Source organism: Perca flavescens, chromosome 14 (assembly GCF_004354835.1).
Source record: "Perca flavescens isolate YP-PL-M2 chromosome 14, PFLA_1.0, whole genome shotgun sequence".
NCBI classification, from domain to species: domain Eukaryota; kingdom Metazoa; phylum Chordata; class Actinopteri; order Perciformes; family Percidae; genus Perca; species Perca flavescens.
This window is the reverse complement of record NC_041344.1, coordinates 23,114,884-23,129,914: the sequence shown is the minus strand read 5'-3', so window position 1 is coordinate 23,129,914 and position 15,031 is coordinate 23,114,884. Positions and strand designations below refer to the sequence as shown.

At 39.4% G+C, this 15,031-nt stretch overlaps 1 protein-coding gene across 3 annotated transcripts in view; it reads left to right on the top strand.

Annotated features, from left to right (window-relative positions):
* The first annotated feature begins 244 nt into the window (after positions 1 to 244).
* col9a2 (procollagen, type IX, alpha 2) overlaps positions 245 to 15,031 on the top strand; it is a 144,358-nt gene continuing 129,571 nt past the window's right edge. For all 3 annotated transcript variants that reach the window (XM_028596725.1, XM_028596727.1, XM_028596723.1), the window contains exon 1: positions 245 to 729. The gene's annotated coding sequence lies outside the window, so the exon portion shown is untranslated. The remainder of the gene's footprint in view (positions 730 to 15,031) is intronic.

Below are 15,031 nucleotides of genomic sequence, written 5' to 3'. Positions count from 1 at the left end.
ATCTGAATGGACTGAAGGGTAAAAAAATTAACATTTTGGAGTTTATATATTATAACATATAGCCTACATCTGCTTTTCACAAGTTTTTATTATAATAAAATGCATTTTGCAAGCAATTGTCATTAACATAAATAGACTAAACCCCTTTTACTTGTGGTGTTGGCAAAACCAGTTTTCACACCTTTTTTTGTTTTTAACTGGTGAAACAGCACCCCAGTCAGATTGTGTGGTAAAATATGGTAATGCCCCGCCAGAGGAAACACTTCAGTTGTGTAGGTAGTGAACACAGGTGATTTTTTTAAGCCAGGTGAGGTTGCCATTCCTCAATTAACGTCATTTCAGGCATCTGAGACTAAAAATAAACTTGCCATATGTAAATGAAAGTCACCCCACTCGCACACCGTAGACCAGTTAAACTGTAGCCTAAAGGAATACACTAGCAAAGTCACTCAAATGAAATATTCAGGATAGTTAGCTAGTTGTATTATTGTTAACGTTAGCTGCCATGCTTAATCGTGGAATCGGTTAGAAAGCCTAGATAACGTTACACCGGAAATGGACCTTTTCCTGGGTAAGAAAAGAAGATAACAACGTGTGGAGAAAAGAATTGGACACCTATCCCAAATATGCAGTTCTGGTGAGGTGGACGACCTCAATTTCAGAAGAAAAATTATATGACTGTTGATTGAACATTGTGCCACCACGAAGGACGACGGTCTTCAAATACTAGTAAGTGAGGCAAACACTCGCTCTCTTTCGTGCTTGCTCTGTGACTTTCCTCCTATCAAAACGGCCCGCTGTGCATACACACAGACAGACTGTGCTGTTGTTAAAGTAGTTATAGTGCTTGAGTAATGTACGTTGTGTGAACATATTGCTGTTTGTGTTAAGGCTTCTCAAATTTGTCTTTGCGTGCTGTAAAGATGCACTCAGGGCCTGGAGAGCTGCAAACCAATTTTTTATTTTACATAGTAGTTGTCGAGCAACCTTGTGTGCCTTGTGATTGTTGTAGCCTGTGAGTGTGCAGAGGTCTGAAAGTTGCTTGTTGGTAGTTTGAGTGTTTTTGTTGAAGTGAATTCATGCATCTTTTTTAAATTGCACTTATACATAATGAGCTTTGATAAGTAACTTGATGATAAATACTGAGAAATATGTGCTATTCCAGTATCCCATTACTAGGAGGGATTTGTCAGTCAATCATGTAGGCTACAGTATTTGATACATGCATTGAAATGCCTTGATGTGAATGTAAAATGTGTCAGCAAGTGTTATACTGACTTGATATTAGCTTAATTCATAAACTTTTGTTAGGAAGATGCATAAGAGACCTGTGTAAGTCATATATCCTTATGGCGTGTGCACTGTGTTTGTAATCTGAACCAGGGTTAAAAATGTTCACCTACCACTGGTGGATTCCAAATCCCCCAGCCACTCAATAGATTACCATTGTTTTTCACCTGCTGGTGAGTGAGGCACATCTAGCAGACATTTGCATATTTCACCACAGCTGGTGGCTGGTGCTAATTTGCAACCCTGATCTGAACATAAATATAATGTATAAAGTTAACTTTTCTTGTAGAGCAGTACCAGCAATCGAACATGCGCCATTTTTAGAGGGCTTTTTTAGCATGGCTAACTCACATTTTTTTTCATGCCACGCCACTACATGCCATGCCTTCAATTCAACAGAACCTTAACTTCAATATTCAGCATCCTACCTTTGGTAAAATCAATCATTCAGCCACTCACTGTTGGCGCTCTACAGTCTGTCTACAATGCAGCCAAAGCCATAGATGGCCCTACCTCCCTCTCCCTTCTCCCTTTCTTCACTCTCTCTTTCTCCCCAGGAGAACAGATGCGTAGGCAGCACTAAAGCAGCAGCTGATTGTGTTTGTGATGTTTATAGCTCCCCTAGCTGCTGAAGATTTACAGTAAATATCTCTTTTATTGCTCACGCAGGGCCCTGCATTCACGCCGCTGCACAAGTTCCCTTACTATATACCTTTGGCCACCCACAGTCGACTCGAAGCCCGTAATCACAGCTTGTTTCTTCTGCCATATGCAGAGCTGGCTTTAAACGAGGCCTCCTGCATGTGTATCATATCGTTAATTGCAGGATCTCACAATGGCTCGTAAAATTCTGTTCATTATAAATGTACCCAGCAGTAAATACAGATGCATTTATTAGTTTTTGTCCCCTGCAAACAAACTTTGAGGTAAAAGTCATGTTAAAACATGTTAAATTATCATATTGTTGTTATGCTTCATTGTGACTGGTAAGGAAGACATGAAGAACAAAAGGGAGCCTTTGCGGTTCATGCATTCATACACTTCCATCAATAATGGCATGCATTTGTAATCAGGTGAAGAGTGAACTTTAACCACAATTAGCTTTCAGTCGTGGCTTTTGTAAAGTGACATGGAGGTCTGAGGAACATAAGCAAGCAGATAAAGTTATTACGGCTTGGTTGTATGTATTCATGTGTGTAGGCTATTAGCTTATGATCTTATATGGAATACTGTGTGTATTCTTTTTTAAATACTTTATTAGAACGTGGGTGTGTATGAAGTTATCAATCTTATGTCTATATTTGGAAGTCACACTGAGTATGTAAAGAATACGTTTTGATCATATAGGTCAACCACTACACAGTGCACCTTGAGAATGAATAATGCCCATGTTGTGTGTCTCATTGCTCTCTGTCTCTGGAATGGTAATGCACATTTGTCTGCCAACTATTGAAATACAGTATCTTATAATGCTGTCTGGGAAATGGAACAATCAAGGATTATGTTGTGAAATCAAGGTGCTCATCTTCCTCTTGACATCTGTTGAAGACAGATTTATTTTTTTGTGGATCACCCATGTTTTCATTTCATGCTTGTGGCCACACTTCCACTTCACCGTTACGTCTCAGCCAGTCAGTTATCATACCTTGCAGAGCACAGGGGGGGGGGGGGATGAGTTGGGGAGGAGGGGTTGTTCACATAAGGGTGAATGATACGGAAACTATCTGTCCCGAGTGGAAGAGGAATGGTAGGATTTGTTGATGGAGAAAAGGATGTAAGGTGATGGAAGGGTGATAGGATGGATGAAGTGATAAAGGAATGCAAGTTGGAAGAAGGGGGATGTGATGGAATGGCGGCCTCCTGGAGTCCAGGTCAACTGCTGAACTCTAAAAGCACCCATTTGATCATGACATGTCAAGGATGTGAGTAGAGTGAGAGCGAAGGAAGGAGAGCTGGGGAGAAAGATGGCACAACAGCCACAAGAAATGCTCATCGTTTGGCACCAGATTGTGTGTGTGTGTGTGTGTGTGTTAGCTCCTTTTTCATGCACTGTCTCGCAACCATCACTTCTTATGGGTAGGTGGGGTATTGCTTAGCCCCTGGATTTGACGGACGGCACATCAGTGAGCCGCATCGATCTGGGAGGTTTGGTGGGGGGGAGTTGGAGTTTGGTTGTCACAGACGGAGAGATGGAGAATAGTATCAAGCATGCAATCTCACAGCCAGGGACCCCGGCGTGGAGGGATAGGTCGGGGCCATCCATCTCTCTGCATTACCCTCAGCCGCAAGGACATTAAGCCAGAGGGATAAGGGTCTGTCTGGGGGTGTTTAGAGCTACGCCTGGTTATTTCTCTGCAGGGACCACAAGGCTAGAAGCCAGTGTTACACCCAGGCAGATGGGCACTTTCTCTGCTTTGAAGTCTGTCAAAGTACCAGGGCTGTCAAAATTGACCAAAATGACATTCGAATATTCCTTTTAAACAACACATAGGTTTGAATATATTTAAATATCTATATTTGCACATTATGTCCACAATAGGGCAAACCAATACGATGGGCGACATAACTTTTTGAATAGGTATATTTAATTAAGCATGATTTTAAAGCTCTACATACCTACACATTACAAAATAAATTAATAAAATAAACCATGAAACTTCATTTAAATACCGTGGACCACCAGAGAGATTTGACATTGGCCCTTACCGACACAAGTTCCTGAATCTTGTTAGACGTCTTTGTGTAATCTCCCCCCTCCCCCCTTTTTTTTTTTTTCACCCTTGGATGTTTTTATTTTTTTCAGGATTTTTAGCAGCCGTGTGATAGAAACTTCATCAACACGCTGGGCTTAATAGGACATTACATAGACTTTGTACTAGCTGAATGTTTAGGGAGTCGCGGCCCAGGCGAGAATGTGTGAGGTAGACAGCCAGTGGTGCTGTTTCTTTTATTTTTCACAATGAAATATGAATTTTCATTTCCAAATGTCTGTTTTTAAATTATTTTTTTTTACAATTCAAATATATATTCAAATATTGAATATTCGTTGACGGCCCTTCAAAGTATAGGAGGCGAATAGAGCGAGTGTATGTTTTGCAAGGCTTTTACAAGCTCTGTGTGCTCTCTTGTCCCCACTTTTATGCTCAAGTAATTCAAGTGTATTTAAGATGATATGTTTTAAAAAGCCTTTCTTAAGAGAAAGAGGACAACGAGTCATTGAGCTATGGAGCTGTGGCCATGTGAATGACAACATGAATTGCATATTTTATCTAAAACACTTTAGAGAGGAAAATGAGCGGTGGTGGATTATCCCTTTTTATATTCATGTTTCAGTGTCCCAGATTCTCTGCAGACTGATTGCTGCTCTATTAGACAGTCAAGACAATCTAGTCAAAAGTTAGAGTTTGGAGTAGTGGGGAAAAGATACAGCATAGTGGAGAGCGAGGCTGAAGCTTTACAAATTGAGACAGTCTGCAGTGTCACATTTAATCAAACATAAGTCTCTTCGCCATTGCTTCTGACAGCATTATACATTCCAGGCGCTACTTTTTGTTTTACTACCACGGAACAATCAGGTGCTTCAATATAAGTTCACACAACACTAAGAATAATAAGTAAAAATAAATGAGAGTTTAAGTTATTCATATAAGTAATTCAGGGTTTCAAATAAAAGTCATAAAAGCAAGCTCTCACGAGCAGGTTTAACTTTGAGGCTTGTCCACAGGAAACAGCCTTGTTACTAATGAGTCCTTGCCTTACTTGCCGACAACAAAAAAAGGAATGATCAATGGAATTCAGGTTAATGGACTAACAGTAGGGACATATTTTTAATAATTTGGACTTCAAAATGTTTAAGCTTCATCCTGTATGTAGCAGAATAGGCATACTATCTAACATCCAATGCCCATCTGCAGTTTTGAAGTATAAAACAGCTGCATATGTGCAGCTTTTCCCAGCAGACAAAGACTGTGTAGACAAAAGAGTAGAGTAAGCGAATAAGACTGTGTGGTGTCCCTATCACAAATGAGTCTGAGGCCAGTCTGGTGTGATAAGAGAGAGATAAAAAGCAGTGCTGATGGGGCCTTGAGGACCATCTAAATGAGACGGGGATGCAAGTGTGATATGCAGTGTTTATCACTCTGAAAGCCCGTCTGCCGGTCTGGGCTGCATGGCTGGACACTCCCCTGATGCCGTGGTGTGGGACTTCTCCAATCAATATTTCATGCTATCAGCAGATAGAACTCGTACACATCATACAGCCAGTCACGACCACATTCACAAATGCTTCTGCATCAAAGAGAAAGGTAAACCGAAAGATCAGTCTTTTTATAGTAAAGTCAACTGTCTTTTTTTTTTTTTTTTTTTTGCTGGACCGTAGGACCTGCCCTACAACCTCAAAACCCTGTCCCTCTGTCATTGAATGACGTTTCACCCTTGGTCGGAATGAGTCGTGTGTGTGATGACGCGAGTGTTGGTCCACTCTCATTGGCCATTGCCCTTTCAAACTGTGTTGGCGCGACACAGGCTTTTACCTCTGCCATCGCCACTCAATCAGCTAATTAACTTCCTTAATACACGGTGGATGTTGTTGTTGTTACTGCCACCCATTTTAACCGTTCTCTCTTCAGACACAAATTATTGTGTGAAACCAGTAGGCTTACGCCATTTAGAAAAGAAAAAAAAATCACAAACCGCAGCGACACAAGGCTCTATCTAAATAAATATAGTGGATTGGCAGGTTTTGATATTTCATGGAGGCCATTTAATGCCGGCTGTTAGTACACATCCCTTAATAATAAAATGATTTACTTATTTATTGTGTTTCAGGCAGTCTTTTGCAATGTGTTCATTGGGCATGTTCATATCGTGAGGACAATACACTTTATAATTCAGCACTACTACAGATGAACGTGTAATATTCATATTCACATTATAGAAACCACCGCTAAATATCTATTAGCTAAAATATCGCCACAATTAGGCATTGACCATACCGATCCAGCCATATACTAGGCTTTGACCTAGTCTTGTTAACTATCAAACTCACTGCTGGCATCCATTCAAGTTCAGGAGTTGTATTGTTGGTCGACCCAGTCAGTCAGGAATTGACTCTAGTTAAATTAAACATCAGATACAATGTAGGATCTAATCATGAACTTTGGATGCCATTGTTTACGGCCTTTTTAAATTCCAACGAAATAAAACGATGATTACATATTGAATACAATGATGAAATTAGTTTCTTTTGTACTTAATTTGCATTCTGGTCAATGTTACAGAACTAATGGTATAGCAATCTATTGCACTTTGTAATTAAATGTAAACCATATGAATTAAGTCTGTATATTTAGTGGATAAACTGTCAGGTATTATTTCAATATGAACAAAAGTATGAATAAAAACGTACATTCATTTTTAAGTTGCAGAGTGCCGTTTCTCAGACTCTTAAAAACCTCAGCATGATAAACCTCCCAATGTCACTGCTTACTGAGAATGTTGAGACATCCATAATGACCAACAGATGTTGGTTCTATGTTAATTGTGATTATAAAAGTTACAATGTGACAGCGACAGCAGATGACCCTTTTTATTTTGCTAACAATAAAAAAGGGATAAATTCGGCATCATGTGGTTGGGTTGTTGAGATGAGTTAACTTTAGCATAATTTTTGAGCAGATTTAATTTCTTTTAAAGGCCCAGCTGGTAACACATGGGTACAGGAGATCGACTTCCTTTTGTACTGTATAAGTCTCTGTCATATTTGCTATGCAAAGGTTTCACAGAGACATATTTTCCAAATCCAAAGTGAAATTATTTGACATGACTGGATGCTGAACTTTCATTTTTTTTCTGTTGTTTTGGCAGCGACACAGCGGCTTACAGAGCAGTTTCAAAATACTTGTTTTATGGTTCGGTAGGAGTGTGAATCACGATTCGATTACAATTATCCTGTCGAAGATTCGATTTGATTCAATATCACGATGCGTCATCTCCTCAATATTATATATTACTACACATGGTTTTCATCAACAAATTCAAGCAGTCAGATATACAGTATATGAACTCACCTTTTTATTGTATCTTCTCTTAAAAAAGACACTTCCTGAATGTAGTGGAGTCTGAACACTCCGCATTAATTTACACACACAAACTACGTGCACACCCTGTGAGACCAATGAGTGGAACAGCAGCCCATCCATTCCATTTCATGGTGAATTTGGCTGGCTGTGATGGCAGCGTCTATTCGTGCTTGTAAGTACTTCATATGCAATTTTGTATTTTTTGTCTGTGCGTCTGCTGGGTTTATTTACTTATATCACACTGTTTCAGTATGCATATGTACACACAGCTGCCTCTGTAACACAGCTTGGCTCTCTGTGATCCAAAGGGAGCTTCAGAGCTTTGATATACTTTCATAGCAACACAAGGGGATAGTGGGGCTGTCGAGAGACCCCAACGAAGCCAGCACCAGACCTTTTTGGTAGGTGGATGTGGTGTTTGAATCGAGGAGACAGCCACTGCTGAAGCCAACACCATCCTTAAAACAGCTTTACGGTTTGCTCTCATAGCAGCAAGGATCTCTGCCATATCAATAACAATGAAAGCAGCCAAGATTTTGATGGGACTATAATCTCCTGCCAGTTTGTTCTTTCTTTGGCACTTAATGTATTTAGCTTGCCTACTGTGATTCAGAACTAAGAGAAACAAAGGGATGAAAAAAGAAGTTGAATTTGATCAATTGACGGACAGCTTGTAAGTGGAAGAAATCAAATTCATTAAAGGAAAGAAGGATAAGATGAAAGGGGAAGAAGAGTACATGGAAGGAGTCAAGGATATAGAAGAGGTAAGGAAGACGCTGGGACAAAAAAAAGTTCCCACACATAAAGTTCTCTGGCTCTCTTGACATTGTATTTAATCCTATTCTAGCCTTCCACCCGTTCCTCTCCACTAATGCTTTTATTATAGCATCACACCCTTCTCTTTCAAGCGCTTATATGACACACAGACACACACATTCACAACTAGAACCAATGATCCTTTCCTTGGCCTCTGCGAGACCAAAGACCTCTCTGCTCGGAGATAACGAGTTCCCCTGGAAAAGTGAGCGAGACAGGGTAGAAGTGAGATACAGAGAGATGAGGCCACTGATAGGGGGGGAAGAGAAATAACACTCAGCAGTGCATGACTCCCCCAGTCTTCCTGTGACTAATAATGTTGTCCTTAAGGTGGCAAGGGGTATTCTTCCTTTAGTTTGTCTTCCTCCCTTTCTACCTCTTAACCCAAGGATACAACCAGCTGCCTAGTGCTCAGTAGTGTGCCTGCATGTGTGCGTCTGTATGTGGTGGAAATTGTTACCATCAGGGCATTAGATTGTTTAATTTTACCAAATGAAGTAGCCAAGTGTACATTATGCATTACGTTCTTATATTTTTTGCATTCATTACTGTCTGTGACCCCTTTTCTCTCCAGATAATACACCTACAATTTAGAGCTAAAACCGTTAAACAAATAGTTGATTAAAATAAAAATTATTTGGCAGCAATTTTGGTAATAGATTAATCATCTATGCAATTTTTTTTAAGCAAAATTGCCAAAGATTCTCTGCTGAAATGTGAATTTTTTTTATGTTACTTTTATAACTGTGGGTTTTGAAACACAGGTTGGACAAAACAAGCAGTCTGAATACGACAGCTTGGGCTCTGGAAAATGTAGGGTATTTTTCAGTGTTCTGACACTATCAAGATCGAAAAAAGAAATAATCTAGAAATGAATCAATACTGAAAACTATTAGTAGCAGCCTGAGCCCCCCAAAACAGAGAAGCTTTTTTTTAATTTATTTTTTTATGAAAAAGTAGACATTTTGCCATTAACATAAACCTATTTCAGCTAACATTCTGCCTGTGTGATTTCCTGCACATAAATTAGTTTGTGTGTTGGCAGAAAATGACCAAGTCCTGCCTGGACACAGAGGATGAACGCTGTAGACCAACTAACCACTTAATTGCAAAAGAAATGGTTTGGGGGTCTCCCGGCTTCTCTTTGGTGAGTTGTTTCCTCCCTGAAGCATAAAAATGTGGACTATCATCTGAGTTTATGTAAATTGGCTGTGTGCTTGGTGAAACTCTGTTTACTAGACATTTGATTCACGAGACATGGAACAGAACAGTCCTGTGAATGAATATTTGTTGATAAATATAAAAAAATCATCTGTAAGTTACAATATAAAAAAACCTAAAAAAATACTCTTTTTAGCCAGCATGCCAGCAACATTTATCAATCATAAGTGATATATTGCATTGCCAGCCATATATACTATAGCAATGAACCTCTGCTCCACTATGTTGTATTTCCTCAGCAGTGGACTCAGGCTCATAAAAAGTACGCTTCAACTCTGATAACGTGTTATAAAATCTGAAGAAATCAATAATGTTATCTCCGTGTATATACTGCAAAATAAGTTTGGGTGTCTGAAGTGTCATCCTCATCTCTGATAGCTGGCTGAGCTGCAGTGATTCTCCTGATTGAGGCTCCCTGGAGGCACAGAGACAAATATAAAACTTCTCTCAATGTGTAGTTATTCTGTCATCAACTGACATCAGAATTCAAAGAAGGAAGAAGTAAACTAGTCTAGCTATGGTGATACAGAGAACACTGCATCATTTGTTTATCTTATAGACATAACTTAGGAATCTATGAAATCAACCCCCCCCCCCCCCAAGTGTTATCCTAATGTTGAAATACACGTTATAAAGTAGTACATAGGATTTCATTAGGGCTGCAGCTAACGATTATTTTTGTAATCGAATATTCTAGCGATTATTTAATCGAATAATCGAGTAATCAGATAAAAAAAGGTTTTTGTGTTATTAAACAGCAGAACACAACGGAAATACAGGTATTTAATAACACTTATTGGCTATCAAAACTAAGCCCATTTAGTGCAATTTGCCCATTTACTGCATTTAAGTGTCACATGACATTGCAGAAACAAATTAATAACAATACAGTAATGTCAACTTACTGTGAATTATGTATAACATATAAAACTATGAAATACAACTTTAATAGTAAAGGCTATTTTGGCCTTAGTTTTGTCTTCTTAAGACAAAAAGGAACAAAGGATTGTAAGAATAAAAAATAACAAAAGGTATACAATTCATAAAAATAAATTGTATATAAAAATAAATAAGAAATCCAGGACCTTTGGCCTTAGTAGCTGCACAGCTACTCAACAAACTTGTGTGTGTGTGTGTGACAAGAGCATATGATTACAATGGAGAAAAGTCAACAAATCGACATGCTCAGAACTAAGGCTTGCCCTACGCTTTGAGGCAATGTTCCCAGCAGCAGAGAACAAACGCTCTGAGGGCGTTGAGGTTGCTGGAATACCCAAAAACGACTTTGCCAGCTTTGCCAAGGTTGGATATTGTGCTGCATTTGTTTTCCACAATGGCAGCGGATTCTCCTTCTTGGAGAGAGGATGTTGTCCAAAATACTGCAAGACCTCCCTCTGCACCGCTTGATTTAGCTGCTCATCCTCGTCCTCTTCATCACTGGTGCTGGAGTCTGATGATGAGGATCTCAGAATACTGAGGCATGATCCACCCTTGGTATGTGTAGCTGGGGGGTTTTCTAATGTGCTGATGGTGGCTTGTCTTGCTTCCCTTTTGACAGCTAGTGCCATGGTTTGTTTGAATGGTACTTTGGACCTTAAACACTTGTTCAGCAGGCAATAACTTCAGTTTTCTGAACCTGGGGTCCAAATCAGCAGCCAAGAGGACTGTGTTAGGAGCTTCAGGTTGAAATACAAACCGATTTTGCCATCTCTCTGTGATTTCAGCCTGGAATGCCCTTACTGGTGCAGTTTCAAATTCTGATTTTAGTGTTGACTTCTTGAGGTTTTGCACCAGCTGTGGAAGAGCAGCAAGTGTAACATATTGTTCTCCACTGAGGAACTCTGTAGCCCCTTCAAATGGTTCAGGGACCTGATTCAGCTCCTCAGTGATGTTCCACTGCTCCGACTTTGGATCCAGTTGTTTTCCTCTTGGATTGACCGCAGTATCGGAAAGCGCTGCGGTCACAGGCCATCTTTGTGCAAGGAGCCTGGATAGCATGTGATGTGTGCTGTTCCATCGAGTACTTACATCTTGAATCAACATTAGTTGTGGCACTCCCATTTGTTGCTGCTTTTCTTTAAGTTTGGTACAGGCCAGTTCGCTCTTCTTAAAGTGTTCAACCAGGCATCTCGCAGAAGCCACACAGAGATGGTTTTGTTGTTTTTAAGTGTGCTGTACACAACTAAATTCAGTGTGTGCCCTGCACATCTCACAGAAGCCCACACATGCTTCTCTTTCAAAATTCTTACTGCCGCCACTACATGGACAACTGCCATGACCTTTTCAAAGGGAATGTGAAATTTGGCAGTAGTCTCCTCCAGCCAGTCCGCAATATTGGCAGATGTGTGCCTCTCTTCCAGAGGCATTGTTGTAAGGGAGAGGGACTTCATTTCCCAATTGTCCCCCAAAAAGTGACATGTCACCCCAAGATAAGCCTCTGTACTGTCGTAAGTGCAACAGACTCTGTCTCCTGAAGGACATGTAGGATAGGGTACTTTTTCTCCATCATATTTGTGAAGTAAGTTCTTGAAGGAATGATGTACTTAGGATTGAAAGTGCAAATCATATTTTTAAATTCTTTGTCCTCCACCATGGACAGTGGGCGCACGTCTGTAATGAGCATGTTTAAAATGCTGTCTGTAAACATTGCAGCCTCTCAACTGAGCACGAGGGAGCTTTCCCGAACAAAGCTGTCCATATGCCGTTGTGATGTGCTGGAAAATAAAATGCAATTTATTAATATGCCATGTGCTCTAAACTAGCACTACTCACTTCAAAGTAAAGTTTTATGAAGATTTGTGCAACTGCAGCCTTTAGCTAACAAATAACCTATAATAATTATGTCTGGGGTAAGCCAATTTGGTGAGGTAACCTAACACAGAGAGAAAGATTGTGTGTGTGCCTGAGTGAGAGACACAAGGTGTGTGTGTTCGTGTTCGGGGGTTCTTCGGTGTAGGCCTATTTAACATAAATTAGTTTACTACTTAAAGTTTCCATAACTTAACATCATATCTAGTAGTATCAACTCACGACATTAGGCTACAACCGCTAAAAATACTGAAGGTTCTAGCTACGTTAAGTACGTTAAGCTAACATCAATATGTTACCTTGTGTTGATGTTTTCGGCTCAGTTGTTGGATCATAGTTGATGTGCTGTTGTGTTACGCAAGTTCTCTTTTGCAGTACACACATTGTACCTTGTTGCCTTCTTTTTTCAGTTTGAAATGATCCCAATTTTTTGCCTTTCCCTGGCGGTATCTTGGCTCTCCGCCATCGCGCCAGTGTGCGTCGTTAATAACAGTCCGTTTGAAACAATGACCCTGAGCTCAGCTGGCCGCGTAACGCGACTGATTGGAATTAAACGAAGCTTCGAGGCAGAGAATTTGCCTCGAAGCTTTTTTGTAATCAAATTATTTGAGTAATCGTTTCAGCCCTAGATTTCATGTTTTGTTTTTGTTTTTTACCGTGGTCTCGAGAATCATGGTGTTGACTACTAAATGTCTGGTATCGGATATCCCTATAGACCTTTTTCACGGCAGACATGTTGACGTGTCATAGTAGGAAAAGCACAGATGTATTCAAAACCGTTAATGATGGCTGCATTCCACTTAGGAGAGGCCCTGGTATTGTGCATGCTGACGCACTGAAATAGCTTACTGGGACACTTGATGGAATTGAGCCATAGTTAAGGGTATCAATTTCAGCAGTGCTTTTCCTGCTATGACAAGTCAAAAATGTCTGGTGTGAAAAAGATCTATCGTTAACATTGCAAAATACGCCGCTTGGGCTGCATTCATGGAGTGTCGGAATAATCGGGGGGGGAAAAAAATAATTCCAGACTGGGAAAATTCTCCCTGCATTAACATTGGAAGATAGGGCATGTCTTGGAGGAGGTCTGCATTCTCCGAGTGCCCTTCTAGTTATAAATTGCATCCACATTTTGGCAAATTCAATGATATTCAGTGTTTTACAGTTAAAAAGCAGCTGTGGCCTTTGTCTCATTTTTGTAATTTTGTTTTTAAGTTTTATGTTAGTTTATTTCTAATAATTTTTTTTTAATTGCTTGTTTTTACAGTTTTTTGGTTTTACTCTTGAAGCACTTTGTGACTTTGTTCTTTAAAAGGTGCTACACAAAATAAACCCATTATAAAGTTATTATCACATTCTGATGTGCTGTTGTAAGTTATGAGGCTTGTAATTTATTTCCGTAAAAATACAATGCCAAAATGAGTCACTAATAAGTAGGTGATACTTATTAAGAAAATGGTTGGCAGGATAAAAACCGATCAGAAAATATTTACCATGTCAACTCCATATGTATTTTCATGTTGGGCTACTGCGACTGAATAAAAACTATTCCAGGACACAACAGCACTCTGGATGTAGTTAATCACGTATCACACATAACAGTCAGTATTCTACCTACAAGGGATGTAACTGTATGAAAATTTAACCTCACGGTTATAGTGACCAACATTATCACGTTTTTTGGTATTATCGCGGTATTTTTAAAAGTGTGTTCAATATGTTCAGAAAGCACTGATAGGCCTACACAAGCTGAAATAGTTTCAAAAAGTGTAATAGTGTTTATTATATTACAAAAATATAGGAAATGTGCTTGTAAAAACTATTGAAAACTGGCTACTGAAACACTGGCCCGCTGTAGGGTGTCCGGTAAGAACTTGAACCAGAGATGTCTGACTTTGAGATCCAGGAAGATTTATTTATTTTATTATTAACTCGAACATGAAGTTAACTATGAAGTTGTATGTGACGTTACATGTGAATTTGGATGTGGTTCTGAAATGTACGCAAATAATAATGCATATTAATAAGCATCTGACTTACTATGAACATTATTTACCAAACTAAATGTTATAGCCACCAGCATATAACAAGAAACAATACTAAGAATTACATTCATTTCCCTGTAATAATTAACATAAATGTAACATATTGCTCAGTAACACAAACTGAGAATAAGCCACATCAATTACAGCACACATATCTATAACGGAGCAAACAGTGTAATACACCTTTTAATAGCTAAGCACGTGGCTCCACAGCGCTAGTCTGTTTACTGACGTTGCACGTTGCTAGCAAATTGCCCTAACACAACCTGAATATCAACATGTGGCTGCACAAGTAATATTAAACAATCTGCACATCTATCAGCTATGCAATAAGAAACACAGCAGTATTATCAAGGCGATAATATATCTCTCACTCAAAATAAATGTCATGTCGTAACACGGGCTAAATTTATGCACATTGTAGCAGAACACTTATTGAAATATGAATAAACGTAGCTTTAACGTTTACACAGATAGCGAGGCAGTAAAACCCATGACCGTTTAGCAAGCTACAGAATAGTTTTAACTTACGTTCTGGGCTACACACTGTGCACACAATCACTTCAGCAAGTCCGAAAAAGGGAAAGGAATGATAAAGAAAAAAGTCTGTTTACAGCTGCTATATCTATCCCCTTCTCCTGTCTGTGCACCCGCACGGCAATTTCAGGAGACTCGGATGAAGCTGGGAACACACAGTTTCCACACTGTGGTAATCCACCGTGATAATAATGATATTTTAAATGAAAACAGTAATTGTTATCATCAAAATGT